We start from the raw sequence: 22,407 nt of genomic DNA on the forward strand, positions 1-22,407 counted from the left end.
GCCACAACATCCGTAAGATCTATATACACAAGGGCATGTCGTCCACAGCAGTAGTCCCTCGCGACGTCACGTAGCACCGCCTGCTAGGGACTATAGCTAACAGTCACTCGATAAAAAACGACTACAGTGCGTTCTCAAAAAAAAAATTTAATTATGGGGTTTTACGTGCCAAAACCACTATCTGATTATGAGGCACGCCGTAGTGGAGGACTCCGGAAATTTCGACCACCTGAGGTTCTTTAACGTGCACCTAAATCTAAGCACACGGGTGTTTTCGCCCCCGTCGAAATGCGGCCGCCGTGGCCGGGATTCGATCCCGCGACCTCGTGCTCAGCAGCCCAACACCATAGCCACTGAGCAACCACGGCGGGTAGTGCGTTTTCAAGAAACTAACATCTCAACTGCAGCGAACTTCGAGAAATGTTTCAATAAACCCTGCCCGAATGCGCGAAAACGTGTCGAAGCCCGCGATCTCACCCGACCGCATTGGCGCTGCGGCTCGGGCGCGAAATTCAGACAGCGAACCGTTGCCGGTCCATTCGTTCGCTCCGCTAATAAGCGAGCTCTCCGCGCCAAATGAACGCCAAATCGAGTTTTGAGAGAAACTTGGCTCGGCTAAACTAACGCGCGGCACATTGAGCACGCTCCAGCAGCGCTACGAAGGTCACGCGAGACAAGTGCAGCTTTGGGCTATATCGTTTGGCACAACTGAACGAACAGCACACGGATGAACCACCCGAAAAAGTTACACCGGCGGATGTCTTCGCGCAACCTGCTCGACATCGAAGGTGCCTCCCCTTGCGGTCAAGGCTGTCACCCAGAATTGCTTGTCCTGTCACGATGTCTTTTCTCGAGTCCCGTGTGTCGAGCAAACCGTTAATCCGCGATTACCTCAAATCGCGAGGCGAGTATTGTGGGAGCGATCACGTAAAGCAAGCCGTCATAATGTAGCTCTATGTTAGCGCGTTATTTCAGAAAATGGTCGCACGGTCAACGACACCACGGAGGGGGCGAACGCTGGAGTCTGTGAAGCCACACGCACGAAGACTAGACAAATTCATGTACTAACCATCATTTCTATAGAAGCTGACCGATCGCAGCGCCAGGCTTTCCTTTAGCAATTCCTTTTTAAAAATAAAAAAATAGCTGCTTGCGGCGGCTGTGGAAAGGAGGTGGCCGGACTTTTTTTCCTACCATGGCTAAATATTGTGTTTACTTTTTGTATGTTACGCCAAGATTATCTTTTTCTGAAGGAGCTACTCAACACAACTTATGTAATACGTAAAGAAAAAAAAAAAGAATGCATTTTTCATACATAAAAGTTTTATTAACGAGGTGCATGTCATAAAAAAAGATAAATTCCCAGAATCAAGATTGTGAGATAAAATTGAACAAAGTTTGTAAAGACACGTTTCTACTACTAAGAATAAAAGTGACAGAAATGATGAGATACAAAATGTATTGCCATCTACCAAGCACTATCTCCGAAAAAAATCTAAATTTTTCACTGAACAGGTGACAAAAATTTAACGGCAAGCACTACATTTGGGCGTGCCGGGCTGCGGCCGCCGACGTTCCGGGCAGGCTTGCGTCGTCGCCGCTCTCAGAGTCCGACGCACACGCAGCGCCATCAGACTCGCTGCTGCTTGGTCCATCGACAAAATCAGTCGCAGACGCGGCGGAATCGCGAGATCTGCAATCTATCGAAGCGAGCGCGCCGCTATCGGAGGCGGCCATTTTTGCTTCACGCTTTGACGATCGCGAAGCTTCCGAGCGCGTTCAAAAATTACCGCCAGGCGGGAAAAAAAAACCAACCGCTTAGAAAACAAAAATGTAGTTGCCCTGCTTCACGTCCGATGGCACAGAGTGTCCGTGAGCGGTGGAGCTGGTAGCATATACAGTGACTCTAGTGAGCGGCGCAGGTCTCGAAAGCGGAGTTTCAAACCATCGATAGCGGACGGCCATTTCTACGTTCTACTTTGACAATCGCAAAAACTTCGGATGATGATGATTTAGTGGCATCCCCTTTGAAACGGGGCGGTGACGCATAGTCACCTACCCTGCTTGATTTACTCAGGTATGCTATACATGTTTTTACAGCGAAGCTGTATATGGCTAGCCGATTCGCCCGTCTGTCCGTCGCTGTACGCCGAAAGCTTCTCCGGCGCAACCCCGTGCGCATGCGCAAAAGAAAAAAAAAAGAGGCGCGCGATTAGCCAGCACCACCTCGATAGCACAAGGCCTGTTTACTCCGATCCATGACGTCACGCTACCTGGCCCGAAATTTCCATTGACAAGGCTGGCGTGATGAAAGCCGTGACGTCAAAATATCTGTTGCCCACTCTGGAGTCGGGAGATTCTATGGCAGTCGGGCCAAGTAACATGACGTCATGGGACGGAGTGAAAATGCCTTGCGCTAACTAGGTCGTATTCGATTAGCTGCGCCAGTAGTGACGTCGTTGCTCTCCGTCGCAGCCGAGAGCGCGCGCGGCAGTTTCTCTCCGGCTCTGAAATGGGTGGGCCCGCGTCATACGTACTCCTTAGGAGCAGGCAGCTTTCGATCAGCAACGCCGCGAGCAGAACCGGGAACGAGCTCGTCCATGCTGTGCCGATGCTGCAGCCCGGGCACAAAAACAGGCTCGTGCAGCAGAGCGCAAGCAGCAATTGTGTACCGAGGATCCGGCAGCCTAGCAAGCCGTCGTTTAATGAACCGTCGGGATTAACCCAGTGATAAACATCGGGGCCGCACGTTTCAGCTTCGCTGGTTAACCGTCTGTACGGAGTGCTTGGGTGGTGATTTTTTATCTAGCATTTTTGTATACATCTCATTAACCTTCCTTTTTATTTCAAAACCTAGTTCGTACCGCTAGCTATGACTAAGAGATCCGGTCGTGTAAATTTCTTCCTTGCTTCTTTTCCATCAATACTCTAAACGCCTCTTGCTTATCTCGACTGCTGACCCGTTAACGCTTCCGTCCCCTTTAAACCTACGCGCGTTAAAAAATCCCCTCCTGGCGGGGAAAAAGTGAACTACTTAGAAAACTAAAATATATTTATCCTCCTTGACGTCCGACAGCACAGTGTGTCCGTGAGCGGTGCGGAAGGTCTCGAAAGCCACGCCTCAAATCATCGATAGCGGGCTAACGATGGCCAGTGGGCGCGGAAGGGAAAGAGCCACACTGTGCGATCGACAGTGACACTCTCGCATTTTTCTTTCGTGTCGGAGCTTTTTTACTTTCCGATACCACAGCTATGGTGTAGCAGTGGCGCCCGCCCGTTCCGGAAGCGACATTACAATTGCTAGTAAGTACAGCGGGGTGTGGCATTTCCTGAGGCGCCGGACGTTTGTGCCCGTGCTCAAGTAAGAGCGGGTGCGAGAGTGAAAATGTGGGGGACGCTGCCTATGGGCACTACGGAAGAAAATTTTCTTTGCGCGTGTTGCATGCGTTTGTTTTCAGGCGTGCCGCCATTGCGGAATGGGGTCCAGTTTACGCTCGCCTTGCGGGGCGGTGAAACAGGTGAAGCAGCAGGTACGGACGCCCCATTTAGCGATCCTTGTGTCGGACACTCACCTGCGACGCTTGTGCTAAGTCAGTCGAGCTGGATCATACTTTTCTCGCGTCTTACGGCAATGTACGTTGAAACTAACATCGCAGATGTTTCCGTGGGGGCAGTATAGGGACCGTGGAAGAGGCCGGTCCGCATATATTGAAAATTTAGAAAACAGAGCGCCTTAGCAACCGCGGTTGGACGCGAGTGGCTGAAAGGTCACCGTTGACGCTCGACGCCCCTGCAACCGCTATGAGAATACGTCGCCCCCCCCTAACGCCTTTTACGCTAACCTAACCTAACGAGGCCGAGACGCAAGACAATAACCCTCACGACGCAAGCGTTGCGAGAATACGCCGAGCCACCCTAACGCGTTTTACGCTAACCTAGCCTGACCTAACGTAAACCGACCTAACGTTAACTCATAACGTGGCCGAGACGCAAAGACAATCGGCACGGCGTAACCGCTACATGTGGAAATATGCCGCGTCACCCAAAGCCTTTTACGCTAACCTAACCCTAACCTAACGTGGGTGAGACGCAAAGCCAATAATCCTCACGGCGTGACATCAGGCAATCGCGTTCAACCGTGGTTGTTAAGACGCTGTGCGTTTATTCACTCAAAGGTGCCCACTCAAAAATGCTCCTGAATAGTCTCGGACACCAGCATACGAAAAGCCTGCCAAGAGCGAAGATACTTCTCCAGTAAAGCAGGCCCGGGTCTACTACAGCCCCTAATGCTCCATCGGAAAAATCTTTTTTTTTTTTTAAGCTATAGTGCTGTAAGGCGCAACAAAGTTATAATCCGGCATGACTGACTCAGCACCAGCACCGCACGCGCGAGAAAGTCTCTCCGACGTGCCTTTCATCATCATCATCATCAGCCTGGTTACGCCCACTGCAGGGCAAAGGCCTCTCCCATACTTCTTCAACAACCCCGGTCAGCCTTTAGACGCAGCGGTCGCCAAATGGTGCATCAGTGCCCGCTGCTTCACCCGCTTCACCGCGCCGGTAGCCAGCGTCCGAGCGCGAACTCCACTTACGCAAACAACACGCGCAAAGAGACCTCCTCCGTCAGATAGTCAAGGACACGGTGTAAGACGTACACCGTGGTCAAGGAGCAAAAGTCCCCAGATTTTCTCTCTAGCACCCGCTCTTACTCGCGCCTGCGCAGAGACGTCGAGCGCCTCGAGAAATGTCACGCCCCGCTGTACTTACTATGCTCGGGGACAGCTTTCAGTGGCTATGAAGCGGAAGCAGGCAAAGCGTGCACAAATGAGAGCGCTTCTGAAAAAGTCCAGCGTTTTAATCCACGCTATCGTAGGCTTAGCAAGAGAAAACATAGGATCCTCGTTAGCAACAGTTAAGACAGAACACACCACTGAATGTAAAAGTTCACTTGTTTTGCGGCTTTTCCATTCCGCGTCTGGACAAACGCGAAACCGTCGCACGTGGAAGCTGCGTCGGTTCAGCGTCTGTTCCGAGCAACTAAAAGCGCTGTCAAACGCTGGCAGACTACTTGGCGCGGTAACACTTGCGCAGCAGCCACGCGCCCGTATAGCTTTCCATTCATAGCCACAGAAAGTTGTCCGCGATATTAGGAACTGCAGAAATGCGTTCCGGATAGCGACACCATCACCGAGGATCTCAGAGTAGCGGCCACTTGGCGAAGCGCGGAGAAGACGGTTTCTAAGAGCTTGCGTGTCGGTGGACGCTGCGGAGACAAAGGCGGATTGCGAAAGAACGCGAACCGCACGTGGCGGAGTACAAAATGCGGGGCCGCGAATGCCGGCTGGCTTCCGGCGAGAGGGAGACGGACAGCAGCGCCGTCGGGCACCTTTTGCACACCACAATGCATGCGTAGCGGCTGTTCGAATGAGACGTGCACGCTGGCACGCAAGCTCGCAACCCACGGTTGTGGTCTCCACTCGGTTGTTCACGAGAACCTTGTGCCCGTCACCGGTAGCCGGCGCTAGAGCTCACCTCCTGGTCACGTGTCGAGGCTCATTGTTCGCGTGGCATACACGAGGACGGGCGCTGCCGCCATTACACATGCGTTTACAGCTAAATGCGATCGTCAAGGAGTGTTGGGTTTCCCTTCCATTACCTCAGTTCTATATAGGGTGAATGTCATACCAAACGTCTGGTGGTTTACTGTATACTTTCATTAAAACACGTTCAAGGGTGTTACGCCTTTCCCCTTTATAAGGTGCAGGTTACGCCTTATACGGGTGCAGGGCTGTTTTATTTGGAAATGCAGTAAAGCTGATGATGGAATTACAAAATTATTTCAGCGAATCTCCGTCGAGATAACGCTCAATTACCAAGGCTACGTTGCTGCACAACATAGTTCGCAAGTGTCGGCAGACATTGGCGCATTCATGTAAAACAGGTGCCCTCTCACGTGCGGTATACCGATCGGGCAGCCCTCGCTACGTCTCGCGAAAATAGTCATCTGCTCGCTACCACGAGCGCGCTGTTATGTGCTATAAAAAACATGACAACCGTGTCATAAATTGGCGATTCTTATAGTGAGCTCGCGCTAAGATGCAAATTTGGCCGCACACTCGCACAGTATACTTGTTTTCGTTGGCTTAGCAAATAACCAGCCCAGAGGTGGCTTACTCACAGAGGCTAGTTTATTTAACCTTGTTAAATCAGATTGTTATTGCTGCTTCAACAGTGTGATTTTGTACTTACACTCGTGTAAATCTGCTGTTGCTAAGGGTATTTACACGTAATGTTGCGAACTCCATTTTTGATAAGGTTATTTCTAAACGCAGAACATTCCCGTTGAGAGATTTAAATGTGTCAGTTATCACTTGAAATAGGGTATTAATTGCTTTACAGTGTAGGCTACATCGCTAAATATGGTCTACATAGCCTAAAGGAGCCAAAGACTGAACTTGGCAAGTTTTGAGAACTTTTCCTGTGTCACAGGGGCCCAGCCCAAATACGACAAGATACATCGAAGTCCACGACGTCACACTTGAGTGCCGGTGCTAGGGCTCCGGCGCGAAATTCGAAAAATTGAAGTTTAGCCTTCACTTTCCCTTACAGTAACCAACGTACACTTGGCGAAATTAATGACAATGGAGTTTTAAAGCACAGCCTTGCTGGAGAACCGTAACCGACTTTCCTGACCGTGGCTGCTGTCTTGCTGAATAGCTCACAATTAAACAAAAATTTAATTATGTGATGGATTCTTGGATCAAACCTCGGTGCCCCAGCACAGCAGCGAGATGCTCTAACCATTAAGCCGCAATCGATCGTGCCCACTAGCTCTTGAGAAGACGCCCGAATGAAACGGGCAAATTTATAGCATTTCATTACCCGCTTCACAATGATTCCATGATGGGCGTTAGATTGGCATATATTTAGTTGTTAAAGAGCATAGTTTCGCAGTCTAAGCTGATTTTGCGTTTCTCTTTAGTGTCCCTTAAAAGTTGTTGCTTATCAGGGAGTTTTAGGTATTAGCGTTTTACATTAAGTTACCCAAACGTTGAGGGACACAAACCGCCGGGCGTACAAAAGAATGCAAAGCGATCACGGAAGTATGTAACGCAAGAGCTCACAGGCCCCCCAATGGAGCTTGCATCCCCAAACGCTTTGGTGTGGCTCGGGTATCCTATGCTAGAACTATTAGGGAGTTCTAGAGATAGCAAGGCTCTGTCGAATATGCAATGTCACCCCACGTCAACGGACGCACTGACCCTGGAGATGACGACCATCCTCCTCAGACTTTCGCGTTGAGGGCGACAACGTATCAAACTGGCCCGGAATGACAGGTGTGTTATTTCAGCGAGTGCAGCTTTCCGACTCATGGACAGATTTACTTCCGTCTCGCCGGCTTCTTGTTATCGGCTTGTCGACGGGCGCAGTTGATGGCCGCCTGCAGCGCGAGTTTCGCCCAAAGGGAAGCGGAACCGTGTCATACACGCCTTGAAAAAAAAAAAAAAAAACGCAGAAATAAACTGCTCTATTCGATAACTCATTGCCTACTAACTTTATATTAACATATCTGTAGCGCGACAGAGACCCGTGATAGATGTGGATGTTCTGTTAGTAAAAGCAACTATAACTGTTGTCGAAAGTGAGTTTTTTTCTTTTCTTTCGCGTGATGCCAACTGGAAGGCATTAGTGTTACAAAGTGCCATTGTTTTGACAATGCTTAAATTACAGCGCTGCGCCGACGTACACGAACGGATAAATTGTAGAAGAGTTGACTGTTGGGCTAGTTGGTCGTCCATATTTGAAGTAGTGACTTATTGGCATGAATAAAAACACGGAAACAAGAAAGCATGCGTGAAAAGAGGATATGTTTATGTACTATCCTTCCATTAAACATTTGTGAGTAGCGCTTGTCCTTGTCCGCCTTTCTTGTTTCCGTGTTTTTATTCGCGCTAATTACTACTTCGGATAAATTCTAGAGAGCTGGTTCGACAAATAGAGTATACAATACGTGTCGCATTTGTGCGAAACACTTCCGCGATCAGTGTCTCGACTGGTTTCCTTGGGATGGCACGTATGCGCGCAAGAAAAGCGACAGGCGTGCGTATACCGTCCCACGACGTTACGACCTTGCCGCGTTCGTTGCTGTGCTGATGACGTATTACAACGCACTGCCATGTTGACGTTTATGTCGCGTTCAGTGTACACTCCCCGCGTGATTCCGCATCGAGTTGGAAAAGCCTGCGCAGCTTATACAAGCACTTGCCACAAGATCCGAGATATTGGCGATATAGGTACAGGCGCCGACAAAAGTGGTATACTCCACGCAGCCCATGCAGCGGGAGCCGGAGCAACGGCAAACTAGAGTTACTGTATATGCTACCTTTGGTAGCATATACAGTAACTCCATATACCAAAGGTAGTATCCCTATTGCAAAAACCAGCGCCACTGGGACCCAGTGCGCCGGATTATGGGCCCAGTGCAGCGCGCTGGACGCTGGGGCGCTGGGAAGGCGCTGGGAAGGCGCGGCGTACTGGGAGCCACTGGCTACTCGTGCGAAAAACAGCTCTAGCGCGTTAAATATGCGGTGCCTGGACACCGTATATATTTTTTTGAATACAGAAAGCAAGGAAGAGCGCTTTAATGCAATAAAAAAAAAGAAAAGAAAACGTAAAAATAAGACCGCTCTGACAAGAATTCGAACTACCCACCTACACATCCCATGCCCGGCACTTTACCACTACGCCACGCCAGCAGACGGAAATTTGCGGATAATTTGCCATGTCAAAGCCGAGAAGCAGTTTGTTTCGCAGAGCTACGTCTCGTACAGCCATGGTGGATGCGCTATCGCCCAGCAACTAAAACTCACGCCTGTACCAGAAATAAAAAGTTGCTGTCCGTATTCAGCAGTATGCTTGGAAGTGCCACACCATCGATTTTCACTTGTGATTGCTATTTTAACTACCCGCGCCGAGATCGCTCCCCACCATAGCCTCCTTTATTTTTTTGTGCCTGGTCAATGGCAGCTGGGGCCATTGTCAAGCGCCGTTCGCGCAAGTACGCGAAGCCGCTCCCAGGTGGCGCCCGCAGCCCTGGGTTGAGCAGACGACGCAGCAGTAATACGTAGCGTAGAGAACGTTGCGCTTTGTTACAGCGCAGCTTCCATTTTTCTCCGAACATAGATAATTTGGGAAAATGGTCACGATGTTGGCTACCTATATATTGTTTTCATACATATACAAGCGTACGTAAATGAGTAGTAGTAGTAGTATAATACTTTATTCAGGCACAAAACATTAGGCACCTAGGAAGTCGATGGCCTGCTGCACGAGCAGGCGCCGTTCACTTTCAGCTCCAAGCCAGTCCAGCCAGTATGGGAGGAGGTGTGAAAGAAACCCCATTAAAGAGCAACAGGGCAGTTGGCATAAAGGGCAGGGCAGTTGGGACATGAAGGATCGCGACGGAATTTGTATACCTAAATGAGGAGTTGGATTACGAAGCAAATTGTGAGCAGCGATTCCAAGGTGAACATTTAGTTTGTTGACTTCATCACTGGCGATGCTAGTCATTTCGCTAGTTCCCTATAAAAACACACTAACATTAGAAACCTTAGGTTACCTCATTAACAAACATTATATGAGAGTATTTCTCAATGGCACAAGAATCTGCCTGTGAACACCATCTCATGTTCCGAAGATGTTTTTTGCAGGCTACTCTGAAAGCGTTCCTTATCTGTGTGTTTACTACCGACTTTTGCCTGGTAATGATGCAACGGAACCAAAAGGCAAGGCACATCTAGTCGACATACAAGAACTTTACTGTCATAAGCAAGAAAAGTCATAAGGGCAAACACATGTCACAGCTTCAGCAACTTCCTAGAAAGCGGCTTGGATGTAAGTGGCTTGACTATGTCCCTCCTGTCTGTCACAGACAAGGCATAGTTCGTGAATACTGGTCTGAAGAACTTTGCACAAACAAGTTTCAAAAGTTCTTTGTGATGGTCACTGCCTGCACGTACACATTTTAATGCCCCATGTTCTGCAAGGACATCCACAGCAGTTGAGACTGCAGCTTGAAGGGGCTTTGCCAGAAACCTCCTTTTCTCTAGCATCACTTCAATGTACTTTCGCAGTGTGTAAAGCACATAGACGAACTCGGCAGATGGATAAAAAAGCCCTCCCCTGTCCTGATGTCGTATCAGGCTGTCGCTGGGCGCAGATGAGGCAGGTCGTGTGAGAAGAGCACTGCAGGAGCTGCAGTCCAACTTCTCTTGCACAACACGGGCCAAGTAGCCTCCTAACATGGAGAGTGCCGCAGTGTCTGGTGTAGGCAGCAAGCTTTTTGGGTTCTTGAGGAGATCACCAAGAAGCCTTCTTATCTCTTGTGGAAAGAAATCCACATGCTGGGTCACTGCAGCCTCGCTACTCAGTGGTCCAAGTGAATGGTTTGAAGTGTCAACAACATTGCTGTTTAGCGAAGCTGAAACTAAGCCAGTCTTCAAGACCTTCTCCACACCAGAGAGGACTGCTCGAGCATCTGTCTGATCGTTGCTCCCAGCAGATCGCCTTAACCATCCAAAGAACGATTCAATTGGGTCCGATGAGAATTTTCTTGTCAGAACGAACTTGAAGCCTTCAACAGCAAGGAGGTGCTTGACGCACTCCACATTTGATGTTGTTGTCATAACAAGAGCTTGATAAGTTTCCTTGCTAAGGAACTGTTTTGCTTGGCAATGACGTCGCATGCTTTCAAGATAACTTAACAACGACGTCATTAGCCAGTTTAGACGTGCATCTTCAGCACTGTCATACTGCCTGCTATCTGGCAGTTTTTGATGAATGTGCTGTGCACAATTGCTCACATCCATCAGCAGGAACCAACTGTGCATCATATCCATAAACTCCACTGTAGGCCCCACAGCAGCAAAACTCATGTCGCATGTGTGTCCAGCTTGTTCTTTCAGAAGCTTAAGTGCAGCAGTGACCGGCGGGGATAAAACCTGCACAGCTCTTGACACGTTCATTTTTTCTATATTAGATGGGAAAACATGCTTCCTTGTTAAAAAGCGAACCGGTTTAACAATGCTGTCTTGCTGCATCCGGTACAGTTCTTTCAGGTGTGAGGAAGACACTTCACCATCTTTTCCAAGGTCCCTGGCAAGGAATTGGGACCGCACATTCTTTATAATGTGGCACTGGTCGAACGCGAGGAACAATTTTCGTTTTGGATCCTCAGGGTGCTGTGTGCAATGGCTCAAGCTTCCACCACACAGAAGTTGAAATGCAAGGACATTGATCTTGTGGTTGTCAGACACAATGCGCACAATCTTAAAGCCTATTACTTCAACTTCCTTTATCACAAGCTTTATCAATGGAAAGAGATCCTGTCCAGTGCAATTCCTTGTAAGAAAATACCCAACAGGTATTCGAACATGCACTGACAACCCTGTTAGCACAAAACAAAGAAGCGAGTTGGCCAAAACAGGTTCACCAGTAGCTGTTTCTTGAACTCTATTTCCCAGATCAACTTCTCCCACAAACGCGTCTCTTTGTTTGTTGTACTGCAGTCTCTGTTGAATCCGCATCTCGTCCACAACTAAGGAGCACACTTTAGCTTGCTCGGCTTTTAGGTTGCTTACCTCCGCCTGAAGACGTTGTTTCACAAGGGAGGTGAACCCTACCTCGCCAGAGTTTACTCCTAGGTATCTCTGTAGGGTTGACCGGCTTGGCAGCTTCAGGATGCCTTCTTTGCGGATATGCTCATAGGCGCGGGTTGATAGATTTCTAAGAATAATGCAGTGGCGCACTACTAGCTCAGACCAGGTAGGTCTGGTCTTACTGAAATTCTTGATTTGATCAACGAGAATGCTTGCACCCAAGTGCTTCTCGCCCGCCGCTTTGACAACACCAGCAAACGCAGCGATATTGCAGTCCTCTTTCAGTCGCCTGAGCTCCTCCTTATACTTGTCTACAGTTCGTTTGAGTTGCTCTATTTGAGTTTTCATGTCACGCTCTTTTCGTCGCCACTTCTGGCGTTCCACGACAGACATCGAGCTGCGAACATCTACCTGGGTCGCTTCGTTTTTCGAACTGCAGCAGGGCTCGACGTGGAGCCGATCGTCACCACTTGCAACATCCATGTTCGAGGAGTCAAGCACGGGGGACGATGCAGTTGGTAGCGGAGAGTCGGCAGTGACATCGCGAGGCAGGCAACTTGCAGTAGCACGGACAAGGGACGCGGAATGGAAAACGGCAGCCTCCCGTTTTCTCACAACAGCATCGCTCCGGGACTTCTTCGCAGGTGGTTGCATATACTCTGGATAGTCTGGAAACACGCTCGGTGCCGCACCTCTTTTAAGCTTCCTAGTCTTGCATCCTTCCTTGTAGTCGTCAGGGAGGAAATGTTTGCTGCAAACGACCGAATAGCGTGATGTGGTATTCGGCACCCAGTCCTTTCTGGATATCACTTGCAGCCACTTCACTCTTAAGTCGTTGTCACTAGGAATTTCGTGGAATGAAATTCCTGGCACTTTCCGCTTCGCGTCTGATTTGCATCCCGGCACACAGCAGTATGCCATAGCTCTTGGCACACGCGAAACGCTGCATAAACACAACGCAAACAATGCGCCGACTGATCGCCGCAGCCCGCACACCCGCACGTGCCTTGGATGGATGGATGTTATGAGTGTCCCCTTTGGAACGGGGCGGTGGCTTGCGCCACCAAACTCTTGCTACTATGCTGCCTAATATCCTACCTTGGTTAATCAATGAGAAACAAAAAAAAAGACACTATGAACTACCACGTCCAAATTTTCTGATACCCTATTGCGAACTGTGCTTTTGTACGTCTCCGTCTTTTGTCGTTTCCCTACTTTTCTTCCACCAATCCTCCAATCGCCTCTTACTGATGTCTATTGCGGACCTGTTTGCTTTACCACTGCTCCCGCTGAACCCAAGGGCTTCAAGGAGGCCAGTGGTGCCTAAATCGACCGCTGGATAGACGTCTTCACATTCTAATAAAATATGCTCCGTCGTTTCCCTAGCTTTACCGCAGCAAGCACATGCTTCTTCTTCCTTCTTATATCTCGCTTTATAGGTGCGTGTTCTAAGGCATCCCGATCTCGCTTCGAAAAGTAATGAGCTTCCCTTTGAGTTATCATAAATGGTTTCTTTCCTAATTTCGTTTTTTCCCCTTAAGTAGTTACTCATGGCAGGTTTCTTTTCCATTGCCGCCACCCATGAGATTAATTCAGCCTCTCTGACTTTCCGCTTGACCTTCTTTGTTGCTGTGTTGCCCACCCCACAGGCCGCATACTTGCTGGTAAGCTTCCTAGTTCTTTTCCTCCACTGTGAATCAATGTTTTGCCTGTACAGATACCTGAACACTCTCCCAGCCCATTTACTTTCCTCCATATTCCTCAGCCGTTCTTCATACTCAATTTTACTGCGAGCTTCCCTCACTTCAAAACTAGTCCAGCCCATATCCCCTTGCACAGCTTCATTTGTAGTCTTCCCGTGAGCGCCCAATGCGAGGCGACCCACTGACCTTTGGTTCCCGTCGAGTCCTGATTGTACCCCTGATTTAAAGCAAACAACCGCATTTCCAAAAGTAAGTCCTGGAACCATTACCCCTTTCCACATACCTCGGAGGACCTCGTACCTATTGTATCCCCATAGCGCTCTGTGCTTCATTATGGCTGCATTTCTCTTCCCCTTGACTGTTATGGTTTTTTCCTGTGTTTCCATATATCCGTTGCCTTCGTTTATCCATATACCAAGGTATTTATATTCTGTTACCCGAGGTATTTCTTGGCCCTGTATCTCCACTGTCTGTTCACTGTTATCATTGAATACAATAACACCTGATTTTCTAACACTAAATTTCAAACCTAAATTGTTGGCTTCCTGTCCACAGATATTAGCCAGACGTTGCAAATCACTTTGCTTGTTTGCGAGCAACACAATGTCGTCCGCATAAAATAAACCTGGGAGTTGCTGCTCTATTACTGTACCTGCCTGTTTGTATGATAGATTGAACCCGATATTACTTCCTTCTAGCGCCCTCTCCATCCTAACCATGTACATCATAAACAGCAGCGGAGATAAAGGGCACCCCTGCCTCAGTCCCTTGTTGATATGAACTTTCTCCGCGCTCCTCCTCCCTTCCCATTCAACGCAAACAGTATTTTCTAGGTAAATCTCTCTGAAAAGCTGTATACAATCGTTACCTAAGCCTTCCCCTTCCAGAATATCCCACAAAATGCTGCGGTCTACGTTGTCGTATGCTCCTGTAATGTCCAAAAAGGCCACATACAACGGTCTGCTTTCTGCTTTTGATATTTCAATACACTGAGTAAGAACAAACAAGTTATCATCCAAACGCCTACCTATTCTAAAGCCATTCTGAAGCTCTCCCAAAATGCCATTATTTTCTGCCCATGCTTGAAGCTTTAATTTGATTGCCTGCATTGCTAGCCTGTATATTACCGATGTAATGGTCAACGGTCTATACGAGTGAATTCTGTCTTTCTCCCCCTTACCTTTATAAATTAAATTCATTCTACTTTGTCGCCAACTGTCTGGTATTCGTCTATCTTTTAAAGTTTTTTCAACTGCTTTCACGAGAGCTTCCTTACTTTTTGGTCCCAGTTCATTTATCAGCCTAACGGGAACCTCGTCTAGCCCTGTGGCTGTGCGCTTAGGAATTTTCTCTTCCGCTTTCTTCCAGTTTAAATTTGTAAGCACTAGCTCCTTTCCCCCTTGGGTCTCTTTCATGCTCTTTTTTTCTTCAAATACAACCTCGTCCTTGCCTTTGAAAGATTCGGCTGTTACTTTTTGGATGTAATTTATTGCTGCTTCTCCTTCCAGTCTGTTTTCATCTTCATCTAGGATATGTTGTTGTATTGTTGTTGACTTCCTGCCTAATGATTTTATGTGATTCCAAAATATTCTAGGTGCGGCCTTCTTTTTCTCACGTATTTCTGACAACCAACTTTCGCTTTCACCTTTTAATTTTGCTTGTACCAGTATTTGAACCATAGACTTTTTCTCCCGGTATATTTCCCATTTACTGGTTACTTCATCCTGTGGCAACTGCGCCTTCTGTGCCTGCCTGTGCTCTCGAGATGCTTTCTGTCGTTCGGCGATCGCTTCTCGTATCTCCTTGTTCCACCAGCTTTTCGGTTTCTTTTTTCCTTTCCAATGAACATGTTGTTTCTCTTTCCGTAATTCTGTCGTTACTACACTTAGAAGCTCACCATATTCCCACCCCTTACTTGGCGACTTGCCAATTTCTTCCTCCACTCTAGTGACTATATTCGCTATTTGTTCAGCGTTCAAATTTGGACTGGCCATTTTGCTTTCGTTGCTCTCTTTCCCAACTACATATCCCATTTTCAAAATGATGCGTTTATGGTCACTCCCTATGCTGCTAAACCCTTCCTCATCGATGACCATTTCTCTCAACTTATCATGAATTCCTTCTGTCATCAGACAGTAATCAATGGTCGATTTCCGGTTTCCCACTTCCCACGTGATCTGTCCTTCACACTTAAGCCCTGTATTCACGATCACGAGGTTATGTTGCTCGCAAAGGTCTAGCATTGACTTCCCGTTATTGTCGGTATAGCCATCTAAATCCTGTATGTGGGCATTCATGTCACCTAATAGGATTATCTCAGCACCATTCCCGAAACCCCTAATATCAGCGCTTATGCATTCCACTAACTCTTTATTCTTCTCTGTGCAATTTATTCCGGTCCACAAATACGTAACTCCAAGCCAAGTTTCTTTCCCACTCATTGTACCTGCTAACCAAAGATGCTCTTGACATTGTGAATTTACTCTCTTCCATTTGGCTCCCTGATGGATGAGCATTCCGACTCCCCCTCCCTTTCTTTCCGACTTAGTTCTGTTGCACCCTTCCCATACATAATTCTCAATAACTGGCGGCTCTTCTGAGTCTCTAAGGTGCGTTTCTGTAACCGCATACACCCCTATTTGTTCTCTATGTAACTGCTCCTCAATCTCTGCCCACTTTTCCTTTCTTCTGCCGCCCTGCATGTTTATGTAGCCTATTGCATGGCGAGCTCTTGTTCTTGCTTTCCTCCTTTTTCTGTTATCGACGGCAATGCTCTTCTGATGTTCCCCTAGGGGACCTTCTTTATTACTACCTACTCTGACCTCCTGAGCGCCCGCGGGCCCCCTAAAAAAGCAACAGCGCGACCCCCAAGTCGCCAGCCCACTTCTCGTGCTAGCCTGTAATTGAAGTGGATCCCATCTCGTTTAAAACCACCACGACTTCTCACTTCCCTGTTTACTTCGACAACCTCGAAGCCTTTCTCTCGGCTCATTTTCCATATTGCCTCATTGGCAGCCATTACGGCTCTTTGTACGTGACTGTCACGCACAGGCACCTCCGGCACCGTGCACACCACGATCTGCACCTGAGGGGATAGCTCGCGCAAGTCGTCCACCCCCTTCGCCAAGCGCTGGGCTAGTCCTGGCCCTTTCCCTTTCAGGACGTCATTTAGCCCACCTGCTACTACGACAAGGTTGCGCACGTGGGCATTTTCCGTGAGCTTTTCTTTTGCTCGCTCCATGACAGAACCCAGTGTCTGTCCTGGAAATGTCCCTACCGCCACTCTTTTGTCGCCTTTCACCCTCTCTACAATTGCTTTTGAGCACCCAGCCATGTTTGAGTCGCCAGCGATAATCACCCTTTGACTCTCTCCTACCTCTCCCTGCTTCCCGGCTTCCTGTGGCTGCAGCGTCGCCTCACTCGGGGCGTGTTGCGCTGCTTCGCTATAGCTACGCCGATTCACCGGCGGCGAGCTGGCGACCGCTTGCTTTGGCTCCCTGCCTCCCACTTCGCCCTCGCTTTGGTGTCCTGACCCGACATTATCCGCTGCCCGAGTCTCAAGAGCGTCGAGCCGCCTTTGCAGTTCGGCGCTCCTTTCTTTCGCCTCCCCAAGCTCGGCCACAGTCCTCACCAACTGCGCGGCCTGGGCCGCCTCCACCTTGACGAAATTTTCAACCTTCGCCTGCAGTTCTATCCGCTTCTCCTGCTCCTCCCTCAGGTTTGCCTTAAGCTCTTCAAACTTAGCCGCCCAATTCTCTTCCAGTTTTTGGACGGCTTCCCTGACGCGCTCGCACGACCTGCACGTGAAGCTAGACCCCACCGCGTCTGCTAAATTCTGAAATTTAGTCTCGTCGAGGAAGCACCAGCGCAGGCACTCGTCGCACTGCACTTGCTCCCCGTCCCCCGCGGCCTTCATGTTTTTCGAGTTCATCGCTAGGCCTACGTCCCTAGGCCCAACGAGCAAGTTCGCCAAATCACTCACGCAAACCCGACCTCGACCGCTATCCCAAACAAAAACAAAGAATTATCACTCCCTACTCCATGTGAGAATCCGAAGAGCTAGCTGAAAGAACTACCCCCTAGGCCTAACGGGGGAGCCGCCAGACCTAGACAAAGCCGGTACGTTTCCTACTCCTACCAAAAATTCAAAATTTGCGCCCCTACTCCATGCAAAAGAAAACACTTCAAAACACTAGCTAATAAAGATAAAAGAGTACTTAGCTACGAACGAAGTCGCTGAAGCCTCGTCCACAGGAGCGTCCGCGAGCCACGACCGTTCCCAACGCGACCCAACGCGTCCCCTTCCTTCCCCAGGGCTGGCAGCGCCGCCCCGCGGAAAAATTCAGCAAAGGGGCGTTGCCTTCAGACGGCGCTTCAGCAGCCTTTGAGCAGGCACAGAAAAATAGAGGAGGCTATGTCCCCACCGAAGCTTAGGCCTAGCGTATCCGCCGAGTCCGTCCTCTGGGCGTGTCTAGGCGCAGGAATCAAGAAATCTAACAAGGATAAATCACTCTGTATGTCAGCTTTCGCATCGATGTTCTTAAATAAACATTTTTTTCATGTCTACAGTGCCAGCATAAGAAGCGATGACCGCAGATGTGACGCGTCATAAACACAGGTATGTGTGCTATCGCCGAAGGCTCCCAGCACTAGCCCGCGCTTCTCTGACGAAGATTGATGACTAGCCAGGCGTCTTGACTGAAAGGCATCACTGCACTAAGGAAACGGTGCATATCCTTTACGTGAAAAACAAGAAATGGCTATCGAAATCGGCAGTAACAGGCCATACACCATCCCGGGTCGGCGGTTCATTTAGGACTTTTTCTCGAAGTTAAAACAGCAATCGCAAGTGCAAATCGATGGTGTGACACTTTCAAGCATACTGCTGAATACGGACAGCAACTTTTTCTTGCTGGTACAGGCGTGAGTTTTAGTTGCTGGGCGATAGCGCATCAACCATGGCTGTACGAGTCGTAGCTCTGCGAAACAAACTGCTTCTCGGCTTTGACATGGCAAATTATCCGCAAATTTCCGTCTGCTGGCGTGGCGTAGTGGTAAAGTGCCGGGCATGGGATGTGTAGGTGGGTAGTTCGAATCCTTGTCAGAGCGGTCTTATTTTTACGTTTTCTTTTCTTTTTTTTTATTGCATTAAAGCGCTCTTCCTTGCTTTCTGTATTCAAAAAAATATATACGGTGTCCAGGCACCGCATATTTAACGCGCTAGAGCTGTTTTTCGCACGAGTAGCCAGTGGCTCCCAGTACGCCGCGCCTTCCCAGCGCCCCAGCGTCCAGCGCGCTGCACTGGGCCCATAATCCGGCGCACTGGGTCCCAGTGGCGCTGGTTTTTGCAATAGGGATATGCTACCTTTGGTAGCATATACTACCTTTGGCAGCATATACTACCTTTGGTAGCATATACAGTAACTATACGGCAAACTGCATCGCAACGCCATCTACAGGCAGCATTTGGGATCATGTCTGCCCATAATAAAGCGCACCCATTGGCTATCTCGCTGCCAGATGCCATCGCCTGTAAATGGCGTTGCGATGCCGTGTGCCGTTGCTCCGGCTCCCGCTGCGTGGAGTATACCACATTTGTCGGCGCCTGTACTTTAGCTCAGCGTTATTCGGTGCGCGTTCCAAGGAATCCAGCAACGTATACGTAGGGCCCTTCGCATTCGGGTAAAACCCAATAATTCCCCATTTTTGCACCCCTAACAGAATCGATGAATATCGGCTCTTTAAAACTTGATTTTTCCCAGAAGTTGGCCCTTTGGTAAAGGGTAAATGCGAGTGTTACAAAACGAATAGCCACTGCCCACCGTTCGTGAGCAACTGCTAAAGCTATGCCATAATGTCAATATCACATGGATATGGTATGCGCCTCGCTGCTGCCTAACACCGAAGAGAAAACCGGCATATATAAAAATATTACATTCAGCGCCTGCCGGCATTGAGTGATATCTTTTTTTGTAACCACGGTTACACGAATACCACAACGGCGCGTCGCATTTCCCGCGATTCAGCACACGTAGACGGCGGCTATGCGCCAGGAGGCGAAACAACGAAGCGCCGCCGTTGCTCTGTACTGCAAACGGTAGCCGTGTCGAAGACACGCTCGCTTGTTTACCCAACTACGTCACGGTCAAACAAGGGTGGCTGACTTGTCTATAGTTGGCATTCCATTAATTTTGTTGCAAGAGCGTATGGTGGAAAGCAATCAAAACTGACCTCAAACCTCCACATTTAACCTTACACGTGAGCTCGATAGAAATTTTAGCGCCAGGGACGAGGACAGAAAGGGACACACGTTGACAACACAATGCGCTAACTTCAATTCATAAAAAAAAAAAACTTGTACACCGTGCACACACTAGCGCCACGCCTGATCCGGACCCGGCACCTGAAATCTGGAAATGGCAAAATGCGATTGCACTCTTCTTGCAAGAAAAACTCAAAAGAGTTCTGAAGGTTGACGAACCGTTTTTTGGTGAAAAGATCACAGGAAGTCGTATATTTCCTTAAAGAAAATTCTGGCAAGTCTTTCTGCGTGTACTTTTGACATAAATGACTTGTATTGCTCCTTGCCTCAATAAATTATTAACTTGCGTGGTACAGTGCATTGATTACATTGGTACAGTTGCGTTTTACAACTAAGCTGGGCTATTCGTCCAAGATTTCTTTAGATTTGCTTCGCTTTCATCTTAACATATTCAGAATGGAACGATGGCGTTTTTGCTCATAAGCAAGATGTCTGCACGGCTCGTGTTTTGAGCACATACTTAGCGACATATTTTTACTCGTCCTAACGGAAGCTCGTCAGATGCATTGATGGATTTTAGCGTTTTTATTTAGATATGTCGATGTATATTCAGTTATTTTGAATCTGGACGCACGTTCTATTCTGGATAAACGTTTTTACTGAAGCCCTTAATATACAACCTTCACGGTTGAATCGCCCGCCGATCGATCGCAGCCAACAATTCGTTATGTCAATGTTCGTTACAGCGAGGTATGGTTTCGTTCCTATTGCTCACAAAGCACCATTCCAAACACCTCGCACGACTTCCTTCCCCCTACGCCTTTATGACCTTTTATGTCGAATGTTTTCCGTGCTCCTAAACGTTCACTTAATTCGACGAATTTGTGTCCGTCAACAGACGAGCGTACCAAAGTAGACGCCGTGCACCAGATGGCACGCGTTGAACCAGACGCAGTCGTCCAAAAGATGGCACAATTGGAAGTTTCGGCTATTTCCGCTTCCTGCACATTTGCGCTAAACTTGAATACATAGTCACTGACGTCGGTTGGAATTCCGAAAGCAAACGTATGGACATTTTCCAGTACCGCGAAAAAGAAACGTGCTGTCGGCATGCTTTCTAAATAACAATCAGACGCACGTGCCAACGGAGGCTACGCAACGAATCAGGAGGGGCGCACGCACTCCCGTTGTACGCGAGGCTCGTTCTTCCCATGCCCAGCGGCAAGCCCTTTCACGAGGCACGACGGCGGGCTCATGCAATCACGCCTGAGCGTGAAGTAGCGCGTGTTATCAATGATCTCGCAATGACTGCACCCTGCTGCGAGCGAGCGCGGCCGGGAATACAGCCCCCCCCCCCCCCCCCCCCCCCCGAGATCGTGCCGTCGCCAGGGGTTGCACAATTTGCCTGACGAGAGAGCTCTTCCACGGCGCCGCTTGGCTCGGGCCCAAAGGCGGCGGCAGTGCGCGCGGTCGCGTAATATCACCTCGGCAGAGCCCTATCGGCGTCTCGCTCTGCTTTATCTGGGGATCCCACATAAGCATACAGCCTAATCGCGGCGTTCGCAAAATTCACACACAGCGGTGACACAGGCGGTGAGGTGACGGACTACGTTCGCTGTCCGCGACACGCACATAAAACGAAGCTGGCGATTGCTGCAGCTCAATTCGCGACTACTGGCTGCCAGAAAACTTCGCACTTGAAGTGCAGACGCCTTGTTCCATATGTAGCGACAAGCAGAAGGCTGGCCGAGATCGCGGAGCACATAACGGCCAACAACGCTGCCAGGCAGCCACGACCACGTTACCACGACAGACATGTTTGGCTCGAAATAACTTCACCGGGCAGCAGAAATCATTGACAAATTGCTTCGTTCTGGGGGCAACGAGTAACGGACGCGGTTGATTCGGATGCGAGCCGCGCCAGCCGGGAACGCAAGGCGCCTGCCTGTGCTAGCGACACAGCGGTTGCCGAGCGGCATCGAATGCCCCTTTCTGGCGCAAGCAAAACCTTGCCGCAGGCTGGGAAGAAATCGAACCGTCGCCGTAGCCATTACGAGCTACCTGGCACCGCGACTGCCACCGGCGGCAAGTGGACGTCGCGCTAGCCGCGTTCGTAACCACGCGCGAATTCGGCCCGGTGTGCACTTCGTGTGGACCAGCCGACGACAACGCGCGTGCGTGCCGCCGCACATGCACGCCGCGATGAATATGCAAGGTCCGATTAACTCACCGAACACGGCGACGCGCTGGTCTCCTGACGCCTCTGGACATTCGGACGGCACGTGAAGGTTTTCCGTTGGCTTTTCACGCGAGTGGGAGCTGTTCTTCCATCGTGGTCAAGTTGGTTTCGCGGCCGAAAACACTTGCCGACCACCGTGCCAGCCCACTCCCACTCACAAAATTTCCATGTTTCGTGCCGACGGCTGACGCCAGTCGGCGTGACTGGTCGAGCAGCCGGTAGCCTCGAACCCGGCGGCGAACTTCCAGAGCGGTGCTGTTTCGATTTCACAACTCCGTCCGCGCGCGCACGCGGTTCCGACGCGCCCGATCGCGTCAACGAGCGGCAGTTTTCCCGCATTTTAACGAGTACGCAAAAACAGCCGGGGATGCTTGCACAAGCAGTGAATTGCGCGTGCGCAGACGGCGCATAACCTGGCGCTATTTCCGCCGGTGTCATTTAAGTAGGGAACGCTCGTCCCTTGTGACGCGGCGATGGTTGCGACCGTTCCGCTTCTTTGCTATCTTTTCATATATAAAAAGAAAAAAAAAAGACTAGCGCTCATTT

At 49.4% G+C, this 22,407-nt stretch overlaps 1 protein-coding gene across 3 annotated transcripts in view; it reads right to left on the reverse strand.

Annotated features, from left to right (window-relative positions):
• LOC142583379 (uncharacterized) overlaps window positions 1–22,073 on the reverse strand; it is a 179,551-nt gene extending 157,478 nt beyond the window's left edge. For 2 of the 3 annotated variants that reach the window (XM_075693812.1, XM_075693810.1), the window contains exon 1: window positions 21,853–22,072. The gene's annotated coding sequence lies outside the window, so the exon portion shown is untranslated. Of the gene's footprint in view, window positions 1–21,852 lie in introns of all 3 variants that reach the window. The other variant, XM_075693813.1, reaches the window with a different exon arrangement.
• Between the last annotated feature and the right edge of the window lie 334 nt (window positions 22,074–22,407).

This window comes from Dermacentor variabilis, chromosome 5 (assembly GCF_050947875.1).
Source record: "Dermacentor variabilis isolate Ectoservices chromosome 5, ASM5094787v1, whole genome shotgun sequence".
NCBI lineage: Eukaryota > Metazoa > Arthropoda > Arachnida > Ixodida > Ixodidae > Dermacentor > Dermacentor variabilis.